The 21,419-nt window shown below is 45.1% G+C and overlaps 13 non-coding genes and 3 pseudogenes across 13 annotated transcripts; all 16 read right to left on the bottom strand.

Moving 5' to 3' along the window:
- Positions 1–472: 472 nt before the first annotated feature.
- LOC141232797 (U2 spliceosomal RNA) lies at positions 473–663 on the bottom strand. The gene has a single exon (XR_012298975.1). It is a non-coding gene; the product is annotated as a U2 spliceosomal RNA (small nuclear RNA).
- Positions 664–1,778: 1,115 nt separating this feature from the next.
- Positions 1,779–1,962, bottom strand: LOC141232497 (U2 spliceosomal RNA). The gene has a single exon (XR_012298744.1). It is a non-coding gene; the product is annotated as a U2 spliceosomal RNA (small nuclear RNA).
- Positions 1,963–2,753: 791 nt separating this feature from the next.
- LOC141232594 (U2 spliceosomal RNA) lies at positions 2,754–2,845 on the bottom strand (annotated as a pseudogene).
- A 1,115-nt stretch (positions 2,846–3,960) lies between these two features.
- LOC141232796 (U2 spliceosomal RNA) lies at positions 3,961–4,151 on the bottom strand. Its single transcript, XR_012298974.1, has one exon. It is a non-coding gene; the product is annotated as a U2 spliceosomal RNA (small nuclear RNA).
- A 1,115-nt stretch (positions 4,152–5,266) lies between these two features.
- LOC141232794 (U2 spliceosomal RNA) lies at positions 5,267–5,457 on the bottom strand. Its single transcript, XR_012298973.1, has one exon. It is a non-coding gene; the product is annotated as a U2 spliceosomal RNA (small nuclear RNA).
- A 1,115-nt stretch (positions 5,458–6,572) lies between these two features.
- LOC141232793 (U2 spliceosomal RNA) lies at positions 6,573–6,763 on the bottom strand. Its single transcript, XR_012298972.1, has one exon. It is a non-coding gene; the product is annotated as a U2 spliceosomal RNA (small nuclear RNA).
- A 1,112-nt stretch (positions 6,764–7,875) lies between these two features.
- Positions 7,876–8,066, bottom strand: LOC141232792 (U2 spliceosomal RNA). Its single transcript, XR_012298971.1, has one exon. It is a non-coding gene; the product is annotated as a U2 spliceosomal RNA (small nuclear RNA).
- A 1,115-nt stretch (positions 8,067–9,181) lies between these two features.
- On the bottom strand, positions 9,182–9,385 carry LOC141232531 (U2 spliceosomal RNA; annotated as a pseudogene).
- A 2,436-nt stretch (positions 9,386–11,821) lies between these two features.
- On the bottom strand, positions 11,822–12,013 carry LOC141232551 (U2 spliceosomal RNA). Its single transcript, XR_012298784.1, has one exon. It is a non-coding gene; the product is annotated as a U2 spliceosomal RNA (small nuclear RNA).
- Positions 12,014–12,807: 794 nt separating this feature from the next.
- On the bottom strand, positions 12,808–12,899 carry LOC141232593 (U2 spliceosomal RNA; annotated as a pseudogene).
- Positions 12,900–14,014: 1,115 nt separating this feature from the next.
- On the bottom strand, positions 14,015–14,205 carry LOC141232791 (U2 spliceosomal RNA). Its single transcript, XR_012298970.1, has one exon. It is a non-coding gene; the product is annotated as a U2 spliceosomal RNA (small nuclear RNA).
- Positions 14,206–15,320: 1,115 nt separating this feature from the next.
- On the bottom strand, positions 15,321–15,511 carry LOC141232790 (U2 spliceosomal RNA). Its single transcript, XR_012298969.1, has one exon. It is a non-coding gene; the product is annotated as a U2 spliceosomal RNA (small nuclear RNA).
- Positions 15,512–16,623: 1,112 nt separating this feature from the next.
- Positions 16,624–16,814, bottom strand: LOC141232789 (U2 spliceosomal RNA). The gene has a single exon (XR_012298968.1). It is a non-coding gene; the product is annotated as a U2 spliceosomal RNA (small nuclear RNA).
- Positions 16,815–17,926: 1,112 nt separating this feature from the next.
- Positions 17,927–18,117, bottom strand: LOC141232788 (U2 spliceosomal RNA). The gene has a single exon (XR_012298967.1). It is a non-coding gene; the product is annotated as a U2 spliceosomal RNA (small nuclear RNA).
- Positions 18,118–19,226: 1,109 nt separating this feature from the next.
- LOC141232786 (U2 spliceosomal RNA) lies at positions 19,227–19,417 on the bottom strand. Its single transcript, XR_012298965.1, has one exon. It is a non-coding gene; the product is annotated as a U2 spliceosomal RNA (small nuclear RNA).
- A 1,115-nt stretch (positions 19,418–20,532) lies between these two features.
- On the bottom strand, positions 20,533–20,723 carry LOC141232785 (U2 spliceosomal RNA). The gene has a single exon (XR_012298964.1). It is a non-coding gene; the product is annotated as a U2 spliceosomal RNA (small nuclear RNA).
- Positions 20,724–21,419: the final 696 nt, after the last annotated feature.

Genomic DNA, 21,419 nt, shown 5'->3' with positions numbered 1-21,419 from the left:
TAGCAAACCAAAAAAGAAATTTTAAGCGCAGCAGAGTAACCAGCGCACATACCTGTTAGCTCAGGTGAGTTTAAAAGGCTGCTGTTGATAACAAGGGCATTTGCTAAATAGATGGTGTGTGTGCAACAATATACTGAAAGGTCAATTATATTGTGCAGCTTATCTCACCACCTGTAGTTATTTAGGTGAAAGCTCCAAAATGCTTGCCTAATATGTCTGTTTATCCAAAAGGAAGTAAAAAGGGAGAGCTAGAAAGATAGCATTGCATCACATTACATGGCAATGCAATGCACAGTTGCTGAAGTTGAACCAAAATGAGCTTGTAATCTGGCTTCTGCAACTTTGAACATGAAAAATCCAATGAGGAGAAGAAAAGCAAAGCCAAAGAGTCCATCCCCAAATCCGACAAACAAGCAAAATGAACAAAAAACATTGAATTCAATTCTTTCTGATTTTAGAAACTGCATTAAAGAAGGGGTGCACCGGTCCTGGAGATACTGCAATACCAGGTCAATGCGTGGAGTGGACAGAGCAAGCTCTTTTTCCATCTCCCTGTTCTAAAAATCCATTTAATATATGGTCCCCAGATAGGGGACGTATCAGATATTAAACTGATAAGAACAGATACTACACTTGATCTTAGCCAAAAGGCCGAGAAGCGATAACCAGAATTGGTTTCAAACTACGGAGCCACCCAAGGATCCTGAAAAGTCCATTTGTGGAGATGAGCTCCTGGACTCCCGTTAAGAAGACATGTTGTCAACCTCTAGATCCCTTACATGCCTGCACTTTTCGGCTTGCTGCTGCTGCAATCCACGCGTTTTAGATCTGCATAACTCCACCTCTTTAAACACAGCACCTTCACCCCCTGCTGTTCCCACCCGCCTCAACACCGTTGGAAGGGAGGAGAACCAATTAAGGCGGGGGGTGGGGTGGAACGAGCAGCTGTCTACCCTTAGCAGGAGGGCTCCTGATTACATACCTCTCCTGCTGCTGCTGCTGCTGGCTGTCCAGCAGCAGACTGAAGGTGGCTGCTGCTGTGCACAGGTATATAAAGGCTCAGAGCCTATTATGACACGCGCAGCCAGCGTTCCATTGCCACATTCCATCTACTGCAGGCAGGATACCTGGCTGGCTGAATGTCGCTGAGAAGCTCACAGAGACCGCCATAAGCAACAGTTTAACAGAATGCCACAGACTAATCAACCAAACTTTTTGGGTTGGGTTCTCTTTTATAGTCTGCAGGCATTAAATGAAAGAAGTCAGTGTTCCAGCAGAAGGAGACAACGTTTCAGAAAAGGCATTGTAGCAAACCAAAAAAGAAATTTTAAGCGCAGCAGAGTAACCAGCGCACATACCTGTTAGCTCAGGTGAGTTTAAAAGGCTGCTGTTGATAACAAGGGCATTTGCTAAATAGATGGTGTGTGTGCAACAATATACTGAAAGGTCAATTATATTGTGCAGCTTATCTCACCACCTGTAGTTATTTAGGTGAAAGCTCCAAAATGCTTGCCTAATATGTCTGTTTATCCAAAAGGAAGTAAAAAGGGAGAGCTAGAAAGATAGCATTGCATCACATTACATGGCAATGCAATGCACAGTTGCTGAAGTTGAACCAAAATGAGCTTGTAATCTGGCTTCTGCAACTTTGAACATGAAAAATCCAATGAGGAGAAGAAAAGCAAAGCCAAAGAGTCCATCCCCAAATCCGACAAACAAGCAAAATGAACAAAAAACATTGAATTCAATTCTTTCTGATTTTAGGAACTGCATTAAAGAAGGGGTGCACCGGTCCTGGAGATACTGCAATACCAGGTCAATGCGTGGAGTGGACAGAGCAAGCTCTTTTTCCATCTCCCTGTTCTAAAAATCCATTTAATATATGGTCCCCAGATAGGGGACGTATCAGATATTAAACTGATAAGAACAGATTTTTTTTTTTTATCGAAAGCCCGAATTCGTGTACAAAACCCGAGTGCGCTTAAAAAAGTGACAAGTGCCACAAAAAAAGTGCACTAGGATGCTGGTCTTCTTGAAACCCTCTCCAAAAGGAGAAGGGTCCCCCAAACCATTCCCCGTCCCTCCGAGCCAGAAGGCCACAGCGAGGAACAGGGACAAATAGCCACCTCCAGCCGGAGCCAGAGGCGACCCAATCTTACCCCCAGCACCTGCCCGAGTTCTCACCCGAGCAAGGCACTGGGAGCCAAAGACTGTGCTCCCCTCCCGGAAGAGGGGAGCCAACAACGCTCTCCTCCAGAAAGAGGAGAGCCAGGGGGGTTCAGGGGGGAGCGGAACCTGATGGCCACACACTCCCCCCCTAGACCTGCCAAGAGAGGAACCCGTATGGGAACCGCATCCCGACAAAATCCTAGTAAGGACGTGGACACACGTGAAAAAGTGGACACACAGTGACAAAAAAATTAAATAAATAGTGAAGGTTTCACAGTATAATACTGCCCGGACCTTCGACCGGGAATTGAAAAATTCCCCATCCTAAGGCCAGAAGGCCCGGAATAAGGGTGTGTGTGAAGAAAGAAATATTGAAGTGCTAGTGCAAATGTGCCTTAAACTCAAGTGGGGTTCCCAATCCCAGTGAGTTGAGGCACCCCAGGGTCACCACTCCTGGGGCACTTCACACTTCGGGCTTTCGATCTTCCCCGACCCAATGGCGTCGATCCTGGGGGGCCATGCTTTCCACCAGATGACTATATTAGCCACCTGGCGTACTAACAAGCGCCTAAACCCCAGTGTGCATAATGTATCAATCTACTAGGGCGGCCAACATCCAAAACCGCCTTTTCGAAAGATACTACACTTGATCTTAGCCAAAAGGCCGAGAAGCGATAACCAGAATTGGTTTCAAACTACGGAGCCACCCAAGGATCCTGAAAAGTCCATTTGTGGAGATGAGCTCCTGGACTCCCGTTAAGAAGACATGTTGTCAACCTCTAGATCCCTTACATGCCTGCACTTTTCGGCTTGCTGCTGCTGCAATCCACGCGTTTTAGATCTGCATAACTCCACCTCTTTAAACACAGCACCTTCACCCCCTGCTGTTCCCACCCGCCTCAACACCGTTGGAAGGGAGGAGAACCAATTAAGGCGGGGGGTGGGGTGGAACGAGCAGCTGTCTACCCTTAGCAGGAGGGCTCCTGATTACATACCTCTCCTGCTGCTGCTGCTGCTGGCTGTCCAGCAGCAGACTGAAGGTGGCTGCTGCTGTGCACAGGTATATAAAGGCTCAGAGCCTATTATGACACGCGCAGCCAGCGTTCCATTGCCACATTCCATCTACTGCAGGCAGGATACCTGGCTGGCTGAATGTCGCTGAGAAGCTCACAGAGACCGCCATAAGCAACAGTTTAACAGAATGCCACAGACTAATCAACCAAACTTTTTGGGTTGGGTTCTCTTTTATAGTCTGCAGGCATTAAATGAAAGAAGTCAGTGTTCCAGCAGAAGGAGACAACGTTTCAGAAAAGGCATTGTAGCAAACCAAAAAAGACATTTTAAGCGCAGCAGAGTAACCAGCGCACATACCTGTTAGCTCAGGTGAGTTTAAAAGGCTGCTGTTGATAACAAGGGCATTTGCTAAATAGATGGTGTGTGTGCAACAATATACTGAAAGGTCAATTATATTGTGCAGCTTATCTCACCACCTGTAGTTATTTAGGTGAAAGCTCCAAAATGCTTGCCTAATATGTCTGTTTATCCAAAAGGAAGTAAAAAGGGAGAGCTAGAAAGATAGCATTGCATCACATTACATGGCAATGCAATGCACAGTTGCTGAAGTTGAACCAAAATGAGCTTGTAATCTGGCTTCTGCAACTTTGAACATGAAAAATCCAATGAGGAGAAGAAAAGCAAAGCCAAAGAGTCCATCCCCAAATCCGACAAACAAGCAAAATGAACAAAAAACATTGAATTCAATTCTTTCTGATTTTAGAAACTGCATTAAAGAAGGGGTGCACCGGTCCTGGAGATACTGCAATACCAGGTCAATGCGTGGAGTGGACAGAGCAAGCTCTTTTTCCATCTCCCTGTTCTAAAAATCCATTTAATATATGGTCCCCAGATAGGGGACGTATCAGATATTAAACTGATAAGAACAGATACTACACTTGATCTTAGCCAAAAGGCCGAGAAGCGATAACCAGAATTGGTTTCAAACTACGGAGCCACCCAAGGATCCTGAAAAGTCCACTTGTGGAGATGAGCTCCTGGACTCCCGTTAAGAAGACATGTTGTCAACCTCTAGATCCCTTACATGCCTGCACTTTTCGGCTTGCTGCTGCTGCAATCCACGCGTTTTAGATCTGCATAACTCCACCTCTTTAAACACAGCACCTTCACCCCCTGCTGTTCCCACCCGCCTCAACACCGTTGGAAGGGAGGAGAACCAATTAAGGCGGAGGGTGGGGTGGAACGAGCAGCTGTCTACCCTTAGCAGGAGGGCTCCTGATTACATACCTCTCCTGCTGCTGCTGCTGCTGGCTGTCCAGCAGCAGACTGAAGGTGGCTGCTGCTGTGCACAGGTATATAAAGGCTCAGAGCCTATTATGACACGCGCAGCCAGCGTTCCATTGCCACATTCCATCTACTGCAGGCAGGATACCTGGCTGGCTGAATGTCGCTGAGAAGCTCACAGAGACCGCCATAAGCAACAGTTTAACAGAATGCCACAGACTAATCAACCAAACTTTTTGGGTTGGGTTCTCTTTTATAGTCTGCAGGCATTAAATGAAAGAAGTCAGTGTTCCAGCAGAAGGAGACAACGTTTCAGAAAAGGCATTGTAGCAAACCAAAAAAGAAATTTTAAGCGCAGCAGAGTAACCAGCGCACATACCTGTTAGCTCAGGTGAGTTTAAAAGGCTGCTGTTGATAACAAGGGCATTTGCTAAATAGATGGTGTGTGTGCAACAATATACTGAAAGGTCAATTATATTGTGCAGCTTATCTCACCACCTGTAGTTATTTAGGTGAAAGCTCCAAAATGCTTGCCTAATATGTCTGTTTATCCAAAAGGAAGTAAAAAGGGAGAGCTAGAAAGATAGCATTGCATCACATTACATGGCAATGCAATGCACAGTTGCTGAAGTTGAACCAAAATGAGCTTGTAATCTGGCTTCTGCAACTTTGAACATGAAAAATCCAATGAGGAGAAGAAAAGCAAAGCCAAAGAGTCCATCCCCAAATCCGACAAACAAGCAAAATGAACAAAAAACATTGAATTCAATTCTTTCTGATTTTAGAAACTGCATTAAAGAAGGGGTGCACCGGTCCTGGAGATACTGCAATACCAGGTCAATGCGTGGAGTGGACAGAGCAAGCTCTTTTTCCATCTCCCTGTTCTAAAAATCCATTTAATATATGGTCCCCAGATAGGGGACGTATCAGATATTAAACTGATAAGAACAGATACTACACTTGATCTTAGCCAAAAGGCCGAGAAGCGATAACCAGAATTGGTTTCAAACTACGGAGCCACCCAAGGATCCTGAAAAGTCCACTTGTGGAGATGAGCTCCTGGACTCCCGTTAAGAAGACATGTTGTCAACCTCTAGATCCCTTACATGCCTGCACTTTTCGGCTTGCTGCTGCTGCAATCCACGCGTTTTAGATCTGCATAACTCCACCTCTTTAAACACAGCACCTTCACCCCCTGCTGTTCCCACCCGCCTCAACACCGTTGGAAGGGAGGAGAACCAATTAAGGCGGAGGGTGGGGTGGAACGAGCAGCTGTCTACCCTTAGCAGGAGGGCTCCTGATTACATACCTCTCCTGCTGCTGCTGCTGCTGGCTGTCCAGCAGCAGACTGAAGGTGGCTGCTGCTGTGCACAGGTATATAAAGGCTCAGAGCCTATTATGACACGCGCAGCCAGCGTTCCATTGCCACATTCCATCTACTGCAGGCAGGATACCTGGCTGGCTGAATGTCGCTGAGAAGCTCACAGAGACCGCCATAAGCAACAGTTTAACAGAATGCCACAGACTAATCAACCAAACTTTTTGGGTTGGGTTCTCTTTTATAGTCTGCAGGCATTAAATGAAAGAAGTCAGTGTTCCAGCAGAAGGAGACAACGTTTCAGAAAAGGCATTGTAGCAAACCAAAAAAGAAATTTTAAGCGCAGCAGAGTAACCAGCGCACATACCTGTTAGCTCAGGTGAGTTTAAAAGGCTGCTGTTGATAACAAGGGCATTTGCTAAATAGATGGTGTGTGTGCAACAATATACTGAAAGGTCAATTATATTGTGCAGCTTATCTCACCACCTGTAGTTATTTAGGTGAAAGCTCCAAAATGCTTGCCTAATATGTCTGTTTATCCAAAAGGAAGTAAAAAGGGAGAGCTAGAAAGATAGCATTGCATCACATTACATGGCAATGCAATGCACAGTTGCTGAAGTTGAACCAAAATGAGCTTGTAATCTGGCTTCTGCAACTTTGAACATGAAAAATCCAATGAGGAGAAGAAAAGCAAAGCCAAAGAGTCCATCCCCAAATCCGACAAACAAGCAAAATGAACAAAAAACATTGAATTCAATTCTTTCTGATTTTAGAAACTGCATTAAAGAAGGGGTGCACCGGTCCTGGAGATACTGCAATACCAGGTCAATGCGTGGAGTGGACAGAGCAAGCTCTTTTTCCATCTCCCTGTTCTAAAAATCCATTTAATATATGGTCCCCAGATAGGGGACGTATCAGATATTAAACTGATAAGAACAGATACTACACTTGATCTTAGCCAAAAGGCCGAGAAGCGATAACCAGAATTGGTTTCAAACTACGGAGCCACCCAAGGATCCTGAAAAGTCCATTTGTGGAGATGAGCTCCTGGACTCCCGTTAAGAAGACATGTTGTCAACCTCTAGATCCCTTACATGCCTGCACTTTTCGGCTTGCTGCTGCTGCAATCCACGCGTTTTAGATCTGCATAACTCCACCTCTTTAAACACAGCACCTTCACCCCCTGCTGTTCCCACCCGCCTCAACACCGTTGGAAGGGAGGAGAACCAATTAAGGCGGGGGGTGGGGTGGAACGAGCAGCTGTCTACCCTTAGCAGGAGGGCTCCTGATTACATACCTCTCCTGCTGTTGCTGCTGGCTGTCCAGCAGCAGACTGAAGGTGGCTGCTGCTGTGCACAGGTATATAAAGGCTCAGAGCCTATTATGACACGCGCAGCCAGCGTTCCATTGCCACATTCCATCTACTGCAGGCAGGATACCTGGCTGGCTGAATGTCGCTGAGAAGCTCACAGAGACCGCCATAAGCAACAGTTTAACAGAATGCCACAGACTAATCAACCAAACTTTTTGGGTTGGGTTCTCTTTTATAGTCTGCAGGCATTAAATGAAAGAAGTCAGTGTTCCAGCAGAAGGAGACAACGTTTCAGAAAAGGCATTGTAGCAAACCAAAAAAGAAATTTTAAGCGCAGCAGAGTAACCAGCGCACATACCTGTTAGCTCAGGTGAGTTTAAAAGGCTGCTGTTGATAACAAGGGCATTTGCTAAATAGATGGTGTGTGTGCAACAATATACTGAAAGGTCAATTATATTGTGCAGCTTATCTCACCACCTGTAGTTATTTAGGTGAAAGCTCCAAAATGCTTGCCTAATATGTCTGTTTATCCAAAAGGAAGTAAAAAGGGAGAGCTAGAAAGATAGCATTGCATCACATTACATGGCAATGCAATGCACAGTTGCTGAAGTTGAACCAAAATGAGCTTGTAATCTGGCTTCTGCAACTTTGAACATGAAAAATCCAATGAGGAGAAGAAAAGCAAAGCCAAAGAGTCCATCCCCAAATCCGACAAACAAGCAAAATGAACAAAAAACATTGAATTCAATTCTTTCTGATTTTAGAAACTGCATTAAAGAAGGGGTGCACCGGTCCTGGAGATACTGCAATACCAGGTCAATGCGTGGAGTGGACAGAGCAAGCTCTTTTTCCATCTCCCTGTTCTAAAAATCCATTTAATATATGGTCCCCAGATAGGGGACGTATCAGATATTAAACTGATAAGAACAGATACTACACTTGATCTTAGCCAAAAGGCCGAGAAGCGATAACCAGAATTTTTTTCAAACTACGGAGCCACCCAAGGATCCTGAAAAGTCCATTTGTGGAGATGAGCTCCTGGACTCCCGTTAAGAAGACATGTTGTCAACCTCTAGATCCCTTACATGCCTGCACTTTTCGGCTTGCTGCTGCTGCAATCCACGCGTTTTAGATCTGCATAACTCCACCTCTTTAAACACAGCACCTTCACCCCCTGCTGTTCCCACCCGCCTCAACACCGTTGGAAGGGAGGAGAACCAATTAAGGCGGGGGGTGGGGTGGAACGAGCAGCTGTCTACCCTTAGCAGGAGGGCTCCTGATTACATACCTCTCCTGCTGCTGCTGCTGCTGGCTGTCCAGCAGCAGACTGAAGGTGGCTGCTGCTGTGCACAGGTATATAAAGGCTCAGAGCCTATTATGACACGCGCAGCCAGCGTTCCATTGCCACATTCCATCTACTGCAGGCAGGATACCTGGCTGGCTGAATGTCGCTGAGAAGCTCACAGAGACCGCCATAAGCAACAGTTTAACAGAATGCCACAGACTAATCAACCAAACTTTTTGGGTTGGGTTCTCTTTTATAGTCTGCAGGCATTAAATGAAAGAAGTCAGTGTTCCAGCAGAAGGAGACAACGTTTCAGAAAAGGCATTGTAGCAAACCAAAAAAGAAATTTTAAGCGCAGCAGAGTAACCAGCGCACATACCTGTTAGCTCAGGTGAGTTTAAAAGGCTGCTGTTGATAACAAGGGCATTTGCTAAATAGATGGTGTGTGTGCAACAATATACTGAAAGGTCAATTATATTGTGCAGCTTATCTCACCACCTGTAGTTATTTAGGTGAAAGCTCCAAAATGCTTGCCTAATATGTCTGTTTATCCAAAAGGAAGTAAAAAGGGAGAGCTAGAAAGATAGCATTGCATCACATTACATGGCAATGCAATGCACAGTTGCTGAAGTTGAACCAAAATGAGCTTGTAATCTGGCTTCTGCAACTTTGAACATGAAAAATCCAATGAGGAGAAGAAAAGCAAAGCCAAAGAGTCCATCCCCAAATCCGACAAACAAGCAAAATGAACAAAAAACATTGAATTCAATTCTTTCTGATTTTAGAAACTGCATTAAAGAAGGGGTGCACCGGTCCTGGTGATACTGCAATACCAGGTCAATGCGTGGAGTGGACAGAGCAAGCTCTTTTTCCATCTCCCTGTTCTAAAAATCCATTTAATATATGGTCCCCAGATAGGGGACGTATCAGATATTAAACTGATAAGAACAGATTTTTTTTTTTTTTTTTTTTTTTTTTTTTTCCAAACACTCAGAAATTAAGTTTTATAATCTTAAATCATATATCACTAAACTCAAGATTTTAGTTCCATCATCGTGTTTAGATATTATATTTATATTTTTTCATTTGAATTAATATATATAAAGTTAAACATAACAATTCCTTTACAGTTTCAACAGTTTCCAAACAAATCACAACTGACATTACTTCACCCGGTTTCCCAAACTAAATATCCCCTTTTTCCCTTTTACTTTCCTCCCAACAAAACCCCTTAACTTCTTTTCTTCCTCCTCATGCTCTAACCGCATCTGTTCCCAATCATACTCTTCCTCATCATCTCTGAAAGTCACCACCTTCTCCAAAACTTTACCCTTTTCCTCTTTTACTTCTTTCTTTTCACCAGATACTTTCCTTGATCCACAATTTTCCTGTACCATTACCTTTTTCTTCACCTTTAAACTTTCAACTTCTTTTCCCTGCTTATTCTCCTCTATAATTATCGCATCAACTTCCTTCTTCATTTTATCACCAATATCTTCCTTTTGTCCTCCAAAGTTCTTTTCAAAAGTTCCTTTGCTGCTTTCCATGTAACAATACCCAGAACTCCCGTTTACCATAATCCTCCCATTATGCAAATTTTCTTCTCCTGTTGTCCACACCAAAAAACGTCTCTTTCCGTTCCAAATACCAACTTTGTTCCTGTATAATTTCTGAAACTTTACCATCTTACATTTAGATTCCAAAAAAACCATTATCTCCTCTATTTCCACAAACGGATTGTCCATGTAAATTATCACACTCTTCGGTTTCCCCATGAATGATGCACTTACTCCAATTTTCCCAGAATCCTCTTCACTCCAGCATTTGAAAAAATGAATGCACTTTTCCTCAGAAACTAGAGTCACATCACAAACTTTACCTTGCTTTATTTCTTGCATACAGTAGATATCCTTCTCCAAAACTTCATGTTTCCTCAAAATTTCCAGAATCCATTTTTCTTCCAAAAAAGTTTCTTCCGTCTCCCGTTTCACAAAAAAAAGTAAGCATCTCTTCTTTTTCCAAAACTCCATCTCAACAATCCGTTTTCCTTCCGTTTTTCCTTTTAATCCTCCAAATGTTGCCACCACAGCTATGTGTGGCGACAGTTGCCCCCCACAGCTATGTGTGGTGACAAGGTGATCGCCTCTCGTTGCCCAGGGACTAATCCGACTCCCTAATAGCAGCAGGGGGGTTTAGCTCCACCGATGAGTGTAGCGATCCCCCCAGGCCAAGGAGCCGGGTACCCCAAGCACCTCCCAGTCAAGACCAAGGCAGCAACCGCTAGATCACTGCACTTGATCTTAGCCAAAAGGCCGAGAAGCGATAACCAGAATTGGTTTCAAACTACGGAGCCACCCAAGGATCCTGAAAAGTCCATTTGTGGAGATGAGTTCCTGGACTCCCGTTAAGAAGACATGTTGTCAACCTCTAGATCCCTTACATGCCTGCACTTTTCGGCTTGCTGCTGCTGCAATCCACGCGTTTTAGATCTGCATAACTCCACCTCTTTAAACACAGCACCTTCACCCCCTGCTGTTCCCACCCGCCTCAACACCGTTGGAAGGGAGGAGAACCAATTAAGGCGGGGGGTGGGGTGGAACGAGCAGCTGTCTACCCTTAGCAGGAGGGCTCCTGATTACATACCTCTCCTGCTGCTGCTGCTGCTGGCTGTCCAGCAGCAGACTGAAGGTGGCTGCTGCTGTGCACAGGTATATAAAGGCTCAGAGCCTATTATGACACGCGCAGCCAGCGTTCCATTGCCACATTCCATCTACTGCAGGCAGGATACCTGGCTGGTTGAATGTCGCTGAGAAGCTCACAGAGACCGCCATAAGCAACAGTTTAACAGAATGCCACAGACTAATCAACCAAACTTTTTGGGTTGGGTTCTCTTTTATAGTCTGCAGGCATTAAATGAAAGAAGTCAGTGTTCCAGCAGAAGGAGACAACGTTTCAGAAAAGGCATTGTAGCAAACCAAAAAAGAAATTTTAAGCGCAGCAGAGTAACCAGCGCACATACCTGTTAGCTCAGGTGAGTTTAAAAGGCTGCTGTTGATAACAAGGGGATTTGCTAAATAGATGGTGTGTGTGCAACAATATACTGAAAGGTCAATTATATTGTGCAGCTTATCTCACCACCTGTAGTTATTTAGGTGAAAGCTCCAAAATGCTTGCCTAATATGTCTGTTTATCCAAAAGGAAGTAAAAAGGGAGAGCTAGAAAGATAGCATTGCATCACATTACATGGCAATGCAATGCACAGTTGCTGAAGTTGAACCAAAATGAGCTTGTAATCTGGCTTCTGCAACTTTGAACATGAAAAATCCAATGAGGAGAAGAAAAGCAAAGCCAAAGAGTCCATCCCCAAATCCGACAAACAAGCAAAATGAACAAAAAACATTGAATTCAATTCTTTCTGATTTTAGAAACTGCATTAAAGAAGGGGTGCACCGGTCCTGGAGATACTGCAATACCAGGTCAATGCGTGGAGTGGACAGAGCAAGCTCTTTTTCCATCTCCCTGTTCTAAAAATCCATTTAATATATGGTCCCCAGATAGGGGACGTATCAGATATTAAACTGATAAGAACAGATTTTTTTTTTTTTTTTTTTTTTTTTTTCGAAAGCCCGAATTCGTGTACAAAACCCGAGTGCGCTTAAAAAAGTGACAAGTGCCACAAAAAAAGTGCACTAGGATGCTGGTCTTCTTGAAACCCTCTCCAAAAGGAGAAGGGTCCCCCAAACCATTCCCCGTCCCTCCGAGCCAGAAGGCCACAGCGAGGAACAGGGACAAATAGCCACCTCCAGCCGGAGCCAGAGGCGACCCAATCTTACCCCCGGCACCTGCCCGAGTTCTCACCCGAGAAAGGCACTGGGAGCCAAAGACTGTGCTCCCCTCCCGGAAGAGGGGAGCCAACAACGCTCTCCTCCCGAAAGAGGAGAGCCAGGGGGGTTCAGGGGGGAGCGGAACCTGATGGCCACACACTCCCCCCCTAGACCTGCCAAGAGAGGAACCCGTAAGGGAACCGCATCCCGACAAAATCCTAGTAGGACGTGACACACGTGAATAAGTGGACACACAGTGACAAAGAAATTAAATAAATAGTGAAGGTTTCACAGTATAATACTGCCCGGACCTTCGACCGGGAATTGAAAAATTCCCCATCCTAAGGCCAGAAGGCCCGGAATAAGGGTGTGTGCGAAGAAAGAAAATTTAAAGTGCTTGTGCAAATGTGCCATAAACTCAAGTGGGGTTCCCAATCCCAGTGAGTTAAGGCACCCCAGGGTCACCACTCCTGGGGCACTTCACACTTCAGGCTTTCGATCTTCCCCGGCCCAATGGCGTCGATCCTGGGGGGCCATGCTTTCCACCAGATGACTATATTAGCCACCTGGCGTACTAACAAGCGCCTAAACCCCAGTGTGCATAATGTATCAATCTACTAGGGCGGCCAACATCCAAAACCGCCTTTTCGAAAGATACTACACTTGATCTTAGCCAAAAGGCCGAGAAGCGATAACCAGAATTGGTTTCAAACTACGGAGCCACCCAAGGATCCTGAAAAGTCCATTTGTGGAGATGAGCTCCTGGACTCCCGTTAAGAAGACATGTTGTCAACCTCTAGATCCCTTACATGCCTGCACTTTTCGGCTTGCTGCTGCTGCAATCCACGCGTTTTAGATCTGCATAACTCCACCTCTTTAAACACAGCACCTTCACCCCCTGCTGTTCCCACCCGCCTCAACACCGTTGGAAGGGAGGAGAACCAATTAAGGCGGGGGGTGGGGTGGAACGAGCAGCTGTCTACCCTTAGCAGGAGGGCTCCTGATTACATACCTCTCCTGCTGCTGCTGCTGCTGGCTGTCCAGCAGCAGACTGAAGGTGGCTGCTGCTGTGCACAGGTATATAAAGGCTCAGAGCCTATTATGACACGCGCAGCCAGCGTTCCATTGCCACATTCCATCTACTGCAGGCAGGATACCTGGCTGGCTGAATGTCGCTGAGAAGCTCACAGAGACCGCCATAAGCAACAGTTTAACAGAATGCCACAGACTAATCAACCAAACTTTTTGGGTTGGGTTCTCTTTTATAGTCTGCAGGCATTAAATGAAAGAAGTCAGTGTTCCAGCAGAAGGAGACAACGTTTCAGAAAAGGCATTGTAGCAAACCAAAAAAGAAATTTTAAGCGCAGCAGAGTAACCAGCGCACATACCTGTTAGCTCAGGTGAGTTTAAAAGGCTGCTGTTGATAACAAGGGCATTTGCTAAATAGATGGTGTGTGTGCAACAATATACTGAAAGGTCAATTATATTGTGCAGCTTATCTCACCACCTGTAGTTATTTAGGTGAAAGCTCCAAAATGCTTGCCTAATATGTCTGTTTATCCAAAAGGAAGTAAAAAGGGAGAGCTAGAAAGATAGCATTGCATCACATTACATGGCAATGCAATGCACAGTTGCTGAAGTTGAACCAAAATGAGCTTGTAATCTGGCTTCTGCAACTTTGAACATGAAAAATCCAATGAGGAGAAGAAAAGCAGAGCCAAAGAGTCCATCCCAAAATCCGACAAACAAGCAAAATGAACAAAAAACATTGAATTCAATTCTTTCTGATTTTAGAAACTGCATTAAAGAAGGGGTGCACCGGTCCTGGAGATACTGCAATACCAGGTCAATGCGTGGAGTGGACAGAGCAAGCTCTTTTTCCATCTCCCTGTTCTAAAAATCCATTTAATATATGGTCCCCAGATAGGGGACGTATCAGATATTAAACTGATAAGAACAGATACTACACTTGATCTTAGCCAAAAGGCCGAGAAGCGATAACCAGAATTGGTTTCAAACTACGGAGCCACCCAAGGATCCTGAAAAGTCCATTTGTGGAGATGAGCTCCTGGACTCCCGTTAAGAAGACATGTTGTCAACCTCTAGATCCCTTACATGCCTGCACTTTTCGGCTTGCTGCTGCTGCAATCCACGCGTTTTAGATCTGCATAACTCCACCTCTTTAAACACAGCAACTTCACCCCCTGCTGTTCCCACCCGCCTCAACACCGTTGGAAGGGAGGAGAACCAATTAAGGCGGGGGGTGGGGTGGAACGAGCAGCTGTCTACCCTTAGCAGGAGGGCTCCTGATTACATACCTCTCCTGCTGCTGCTGCTGCTGGCTGTCCAGCAGCAGACTGAAGGTGGCTGCTGCTGTGCACAGGTATATAAAGGCTCAGAGCCTATTATGACACGCGCAGCCAGCGTTCCATTGCCACATTCCATCTACTGCAGGCAGGATACCTGGCTGGCTGAATGTCGCTGAGAAGCTCACAGAGACCGCCATAAGCAACAGTTTAACAGAATGCCACAGACTAATCAACCAAACTTTTTGGGTTGGGTTCTCTTTTATAGTCTGCAGGCATTAAATGAAAGAAGTCAGTGTTCCAGCAGAAGGAGACAACGTTTCAGAAAAGGCATTGTAGCAAACCAAAAAAGACATTTTAAGCGCAGCAGAGTAACCAGCGCACATACCTGTTAGCTCAGGTGAGTTTAAAAGGCTGCTGTTGATAACAAGGGCATTTGCTAAATAGATGGTGTGTGTGCAACAATATACTGAAAGGTCAATTATATTGTGCAGCTTATCTCACCACCTGTAGTTATTTAGGTGAAAGCTCCAAAATGCTTGCCTAATATGTCTGTTTATCCAAAAGGAAGTAAAAAGGGAGAGCTAGAAAGATAGCATTGCATCACATTACATGGCAATGCAATGCACAGTTGCTGAAGTTGAACCAAAATGAGCTTGTAATCTGGCTTCTGCAACTTTGAACATGAAAAATCCAATGAGGAGAAGAAAAGCAAAGCCAAAGAGTCCATCCCCAAATCCGACAAACAAGCAAAATGAACAAAAAACATTGAATTCAATTCTTTCTGATTTTAGAAACTGCATTAAAGAAGGGGTGCACCGGTCCTGGAGATACTGCAATACCAGGTCAATGCGTGGAGTGGACAGAGCAAGCTCTTTTTCCATCTCCCTGTTCTAAAAATCCATTTAATATATGGTCCCCAGATAGGGGACGTATCAGATATTAAACTGATAAGAACAGATACTACACTTGATCTTAGCCAAAAGGCCGAGAAGCGATAACCAGAATTGGTTTCAAACTACGGAGCCACCCAAGGATCCTGAAAAGTCCATTTGTGGAGATGAGCTCCTGGACTCCCGTTAAGAAGACATGTTGTCAACCTCTAGATCCCTTACATGCCTGCACTTTTCGGCTTGCTGCTGCTGCAATCCACGCGTTTTAGATCTGCATAACTCCACCTCTTTAAACACAGCACCTTCACCCCCTGCTGTTCCCACCCGCCTCAACACCGTTGGAAGGGAGGAGAACCAATTAAGGCGGGGGGTGGGGTGGAACGAGCAGCTGTCTACCCTTAGCAGGAGGGCTCCTGATTACATACCTCTCCTGCTGCTGCTGCTGCTGGCTGTCCAGCAGCAGACTGAAGGTGGCTGCTGCTGTGCACAGGTATATAAAGGCTCAGAGCCTATTATGACACGCGCAGCCAGCGTTCCATTGCCACATTCCATCTACTGCAGGCAGGATACCTGGCTGGCTGAATGTCGCTGAGAAGCTCACAGAGACCGCCATAAGCAACAGTTTAACAGAATGCCACAGACTAATCAACCAAACTTTTTGGGTTGGGTTCTCTTTTATAGTCTGCAGGCATTAAATGAAAGAAGTCAGTGTTCCAGCAGAAGGAGACGTTTCAGAAAAGGCATTGTAGCAAACCAAAAAAGAAATTTTAAGCGCAGCAGAGTAACCAGCGCACATACCTGTTAGCTCAGGTGAGTTTAAAAGGCTGCTGTTGATAACAAGGGCATTTGCTAAATAGATGGTGTGTGTGCAACAATATACTGAAAGGTCAATTATATTGTGCAGCTTATCTCACCACCTGTAGTTATTTAGGTGAAAGCTCCAAAATGCTTGCCTAATATGTCTGTTTATCCAAAAGGAAGTAAAAAGGGAGAGCTAGAAAGATAGCATTGCATCACATTACATGGCAATGCAATGCACAGTTGCTGAAGTTGAACCAAAATGAGCTTGTAATCTGGCTTCTGCAACTTTGAACATGAAAAATCCAATGAGGAGAAGAAAAGCAAAGCCAAAGAGTCCATCCCCAAATCCGACAAACAAGCAAAATGAACAAAAAACATTGAATTCAATTCTTTCTGATTTTAGAAACTGCATTAAAGAAGGGGTGCACCGGTCCTGGAGATACTGCAATACCAGGTCAATGCGTGGAGTGGACAGAGCAAGCTCTTTTTCCATCTCCCTGTTCTAAAAATCCATTTAATATATGGTCCCCAGATAGGGGACGTATCAGATATTAAACTGATAAGAACAGATACTACACTTGATCTTAGCCAAAAGGCCGAGAAGCGATAACCAGAATTGGTTTCAAACTACGGAGCCACCCAAGGATCCTGAAAAGTCCATTTGTGGAGATGAGCTCCTGGACTCCCGTTAAGAAGACATGTTGTCAACCTCTAGATCCCTTACATGCCTGCACTTTTCGGCTTGCTGCTGCTGCAATCCACGCGTTTTAGATCTGCATAACTCCACCTCTTTAAACACAGCACCTTCACCCCCTGCTGTTCCCACCCGCCTCAACACCGTTGGAAGGGAGGAGAACCAATTAAGGCGGGGGGTGGGGTGGAACGAGCAGCTGTCTACCCTTAGCAGGAGGGCTCCTGATTACATACCTCTCCTGCTGCTGCTGCTGGCTGTCCAGCAGCAGACTGAAGGTGGCTGCTGCTGTGCACAGGTATATAAAGGCTCAGAGCCTATTATGACACGCGCAGCCAGCGTTCCATTGCCACATTCCATCTACTGCAGGCAGGATACCTGGCTGGCTGAATGTCGCTGAGAAGCTCACAGAGACCGCCATAAGCAACAGTTTAACAGAATGCCACAGACTAATCAACCAAACTTGTTGGGTTGGGTTCTCTTTTATAGTCTGCAGGCATTAAATGAAAGAAGTCAGTGTTCCAGCAGAAGGAGACAACGTTTCAGAAAAGGCATTGTAGCAAACCAAAAAAGAAATTTTAAGCGCAGCAGAGTAACCAGCGCACATACCTGTTAGCTCAGGTGAGTTTAAAAGGCTGCTGTTGATAACAAGGGCATTTGCTAAATAGATGGTGTGTGTGCAACAATATACTGAAAGGTCAATTATATTGTGCAGCTTATCTCACCACCTGTAGTTATTTAGGTGAAAGCTCCAAAATGCTTGCCTAATATGTCTGTTTATCCAAAAGGAAGTAAAAAGGGAGAGCTAGAAAGATAGCATTGCATCACATTACATGGCAATGCAATGCACAGTTGCTGAAGTTGAACCAAAATGAGCTTGTAATCTGGCTTCTGCAACTTTGAACATGAAAAATCCAATGAGGAGAAGAAAAGCAAAGCCAAAGAGTCCATCCCCAAATCCGACAAACAAGCAAAATGAACAAAAAACATTGAATTCAATTCTTTCTGATTTTAGAAACTGCATTAAAGAAGGGGTGCACCGGTCCTGGAGATACTGCAATACCAGGTCAATGCGTGGAGTGGACAGAGCAAGCTCTTTTTCCATCTCCCTGTTCTAAAAATCCATTTAATATATGGTCCCCAGATAGGGGACGTATCAGATATTAAACTGATAAGAACAGATACTACACTTGATCTTAGCCAAAAGGCCGAGAAGCGATAACCAGAATTGGTTTCAAACTACGGAGCCACCCAAGGATCCTGAAAAGTCCATTTGTGGAGATGAGCTCCTGGACTCCCGTTAAGAAGACATGTTGTCAACCTCTAGATCCCTTACATGCCTGCACTTTTCGGCTTGCTGCTGCTGCAATCCACGCGTTTTAGATCTGCATAACTCCACCTCTTTAAACACAGCACCTTCACCCCCTGCTGTTCCCACCCGCCTCAACACCGTTGGAAGGGAGGAGAACCAATTAAGGCGGGGGGTGGGGTGGAACGAGCAGCTGTCTACCCTTAGCAGGAGGGCTCCTGATTACATACCTCTCCTGCTGCTGCTGGCTGTCCAGCAGCAGACTGAAGGTGGCTGCTGCTGTGCACAGGTATATAAAGGCTCAGAGCCTATTATGACACGCGCAGCCAGCGTTCCATTGCCACATTCCATCTACTGCAGGCAGGATACCTGGCTGGCTGAATGTCGCTGAGAAGCTCACAGAGACCGCCATAAGCAACAGTTTAACAGAATGCCACAGACTAATCAACCAAACTTTTTGGGTTGGGTTCTCTTTTATAGTCTGCAGGCATTAAATGAAAGAAGTCAGTGTTCCAGCAGAAGGAGACAACGTTTCAGAAAAGGCATTGTAGCAAACCAAAAAAGAAATTTTAAGCGCAGCAGAGTAACCAGCGCACATACCTGTTAGCTCAGGTGAGTTTAAAAGGCTGCTGTTGATAACAAGGGCATTTGCTAAATAGATGGTGTGTGTGCAACAATATACTGAAAGGTCAATTATATTGTGCAGCTTATCTCACCACCTGTAGTTATTTAGGTGAAAGCTCCAAAATGCTTGCCTAATATGTCTGTTTATCCAAAAGGAAGTAAAAAGGGAGAGCTAGAAAGATAGCATTGCATCACATTACATGGCAATGCAATGCACAGTTGCTGAAGTTGAACCAAAATGAGCTTGTAATCTGGCTTCTGCAACTTTGAACATGAAAAATCCAATGAGGAGAAGAAAAGCAAAGCCAAAGAGTCCATCCCCAAATCCGACAAACAAGCAAAATGAACAAAAAACATTGAATTCAATTCTTTCTGATTTTAGAAACTGCATTAAAGAAGGGGTGCACCGGTCCTGGAGATACTGCAATACCAGGTCAATGCGTGGAGTGGACAGAGCAAGCTCTTTTTCCATCTCCCTGTTCTAAAAATCCATTTAATATATGGTCCCCAGATAGGGGACGTATCAGATATTAAACTGATAAGAACAGATACTACACTTGATCTTAGCCAAAAGGCCGAGAAGCGATAACCAGAATTGGTTTCAAACTACGGAGCCACCCAAGGATCCTGAAAAGTCCATTTGTGGAGATGAGCTCCTGGACTCCCGTTAAGAAGACATGTTGTCAACCTCTAGATCCCTTACATGCCTGCACTTTTCGGCTTGCTGCTGCTGCAATCCACGCGTTTTAGATCTGCATAACTCCACCTCTTTAAACACAGCACCTTCACCCCCTGCTGTTCCCACCCGCCTCAACACCGTTGGAAGGGAGGAGAACCAATTAAGGCGGGGGGTGGGGTGGAACGAGCAGCTGTCTACCCTTAGCAGGAGGGCTCCTGATTACATACCTCTCCTGCTGCTGCTGCTGCTGGCTGTCCAGCAGCAGACTGAAGGTGGCTGCTGCTGTGCACAGGTATATAAAGGCTCAGAGCCTATTATGACACGCGCAGCCAGCGTTCCATTGCCACATTCCATCTACTGCAGGCAGGATACCTGGCTGGCTGAATGTCGCTGAGAAGCTCACAGAGACCGCCATAAGCAACAGTTTAACAGAATGCCACAGACTAATCAACCAAACTTTTTGGGTTGGGTTCTCTTTTATAGTCTGCAGGCATTAAATGAAAGAAGTCAGTGTTCCAGCAGAAGGAGACAACGTTTCAGAAAAGGCATTGTAGCAAACCAAAAAAGAAATTTTAAGCGCAGCAGAGTAACCAGCGCACATACCTGTTAGCTCAGGTGAGTTTAAAAGGCTGCTGTTGATAACAAGGGCATTTGCTAAATAGATGGTGTGTGTGCAACAATATACTGAAAGGTCAATTATATTGTGCAGCTTATCTCACCACCTGTAGTTATTTAGGTGAAAGCTCCAAAATGCTTGCCTAATATGTCTGTTTATCCAAAAGGAAGTAAAAAGGGAGAGCTAGAAAGATAGCATTGCATCACATTACATGGCAATGCAATGCACAGTTGCTGAAGTTGAACCAAAATGAGCTTGTAATCTGGCTTCTGCAACTTTGAACATGAAAAATCCAATGAGGAGAAGAAAAGCAAAGCCAAAGAGTCCATCCCCAAATCCGACAAACAAGCAAAATGAACAAAAAACATTGAATTCAATTCTTTCTGATTTTAGAAACTGCATTAAAGAAGGGGTGCACCGGTCCTGGAGATACTGCAATACCAGGTCAATGCGTGGAGTGGACAGAGCAAGCTCTTTTTCCATCTCCCTGTTCTAAAAATCCATTTAATATATGGTCCCCAGATAGGGGACGTATCAGATATTAAACTGATAAGAACAGATACTACACTTGATCTTAGCCAAAAGGCCGAGAAGCGATAACCAGAATTGGTTTCAAACTACGGAGCCACCCAAGGATCCTGAAAAGTCCATTTGTGGAGATGAGCTCCTGGACTCCCGTTAAGAAGACATGTTGTCAACCTCTAGATCCCTTACATGCCTGCACTTTTCGGCTTGCTGCTGCTGCAATCCACGCGTTTTAGATCTGCATAACTCCACCTCTTTAAACACAGCACCTTCACCCCCTGCTGTTCCCACCCGCCTCAACACCGTTGGAAGGGAGGAGAACCAATTAAGGCGTGGGGTGGGGTGGAACGAGCAGCTGTCTACCCTTAGCAGGAGGGCTCCTGATTACATACCTCTCCTGCTGCTGCTGCTGCTGGCTGTCCAGCAGCAGACTGAAGGTGGCTGCTGCTGTGCACAGGTATATAAAGGCTCAGAGCCTATTATGACACGCGCAGCCAGCGTTCCATTGCCACATTCCATCTACTGCAGGCAGGATACCTGGCTGGCTGAATGTCGCTGAGAAGCTCACAGAGACCGCCATAAGCAACAGTTTAACAGAATGCCACAGACTAATCAACCAAACTTTTTGGGTTGGGTTCTCTTTTATAGTCTGCAGGCATTAAATAAAAGAAGTCAGTGTTCCAGCAGAAGGAGACAACGTTTCAGAAAAGGCATTGTAGCAAACCAAAAAAGAAATTTTAAGCGCAGCAGAGTAACCAGCGCACATACC

The sequence above is a fragment of the Phyllobates terribilis genome, unplaced genomic scaffold, assembly GCF_046119375.1.
Source record: "Phyllobates terribilis strain yellow unplaced genomic scaffold, ASM4611937v1 Scaffold_540__1_contigs__length_1147954, whole genome shotgun sequence".
Classification (NCBI taxonomy): Eukaryota; Metazoa; Chordata; class Amphibia; order Anura; family Dendrobatidae; genus Phyllobates; species Phyllobates terribilis.
The sequence above is the reverse complement of the archived record's forward strand: the minus strand, read 5'-3'. Positions and strand labels throughout refer to the sequence as shown.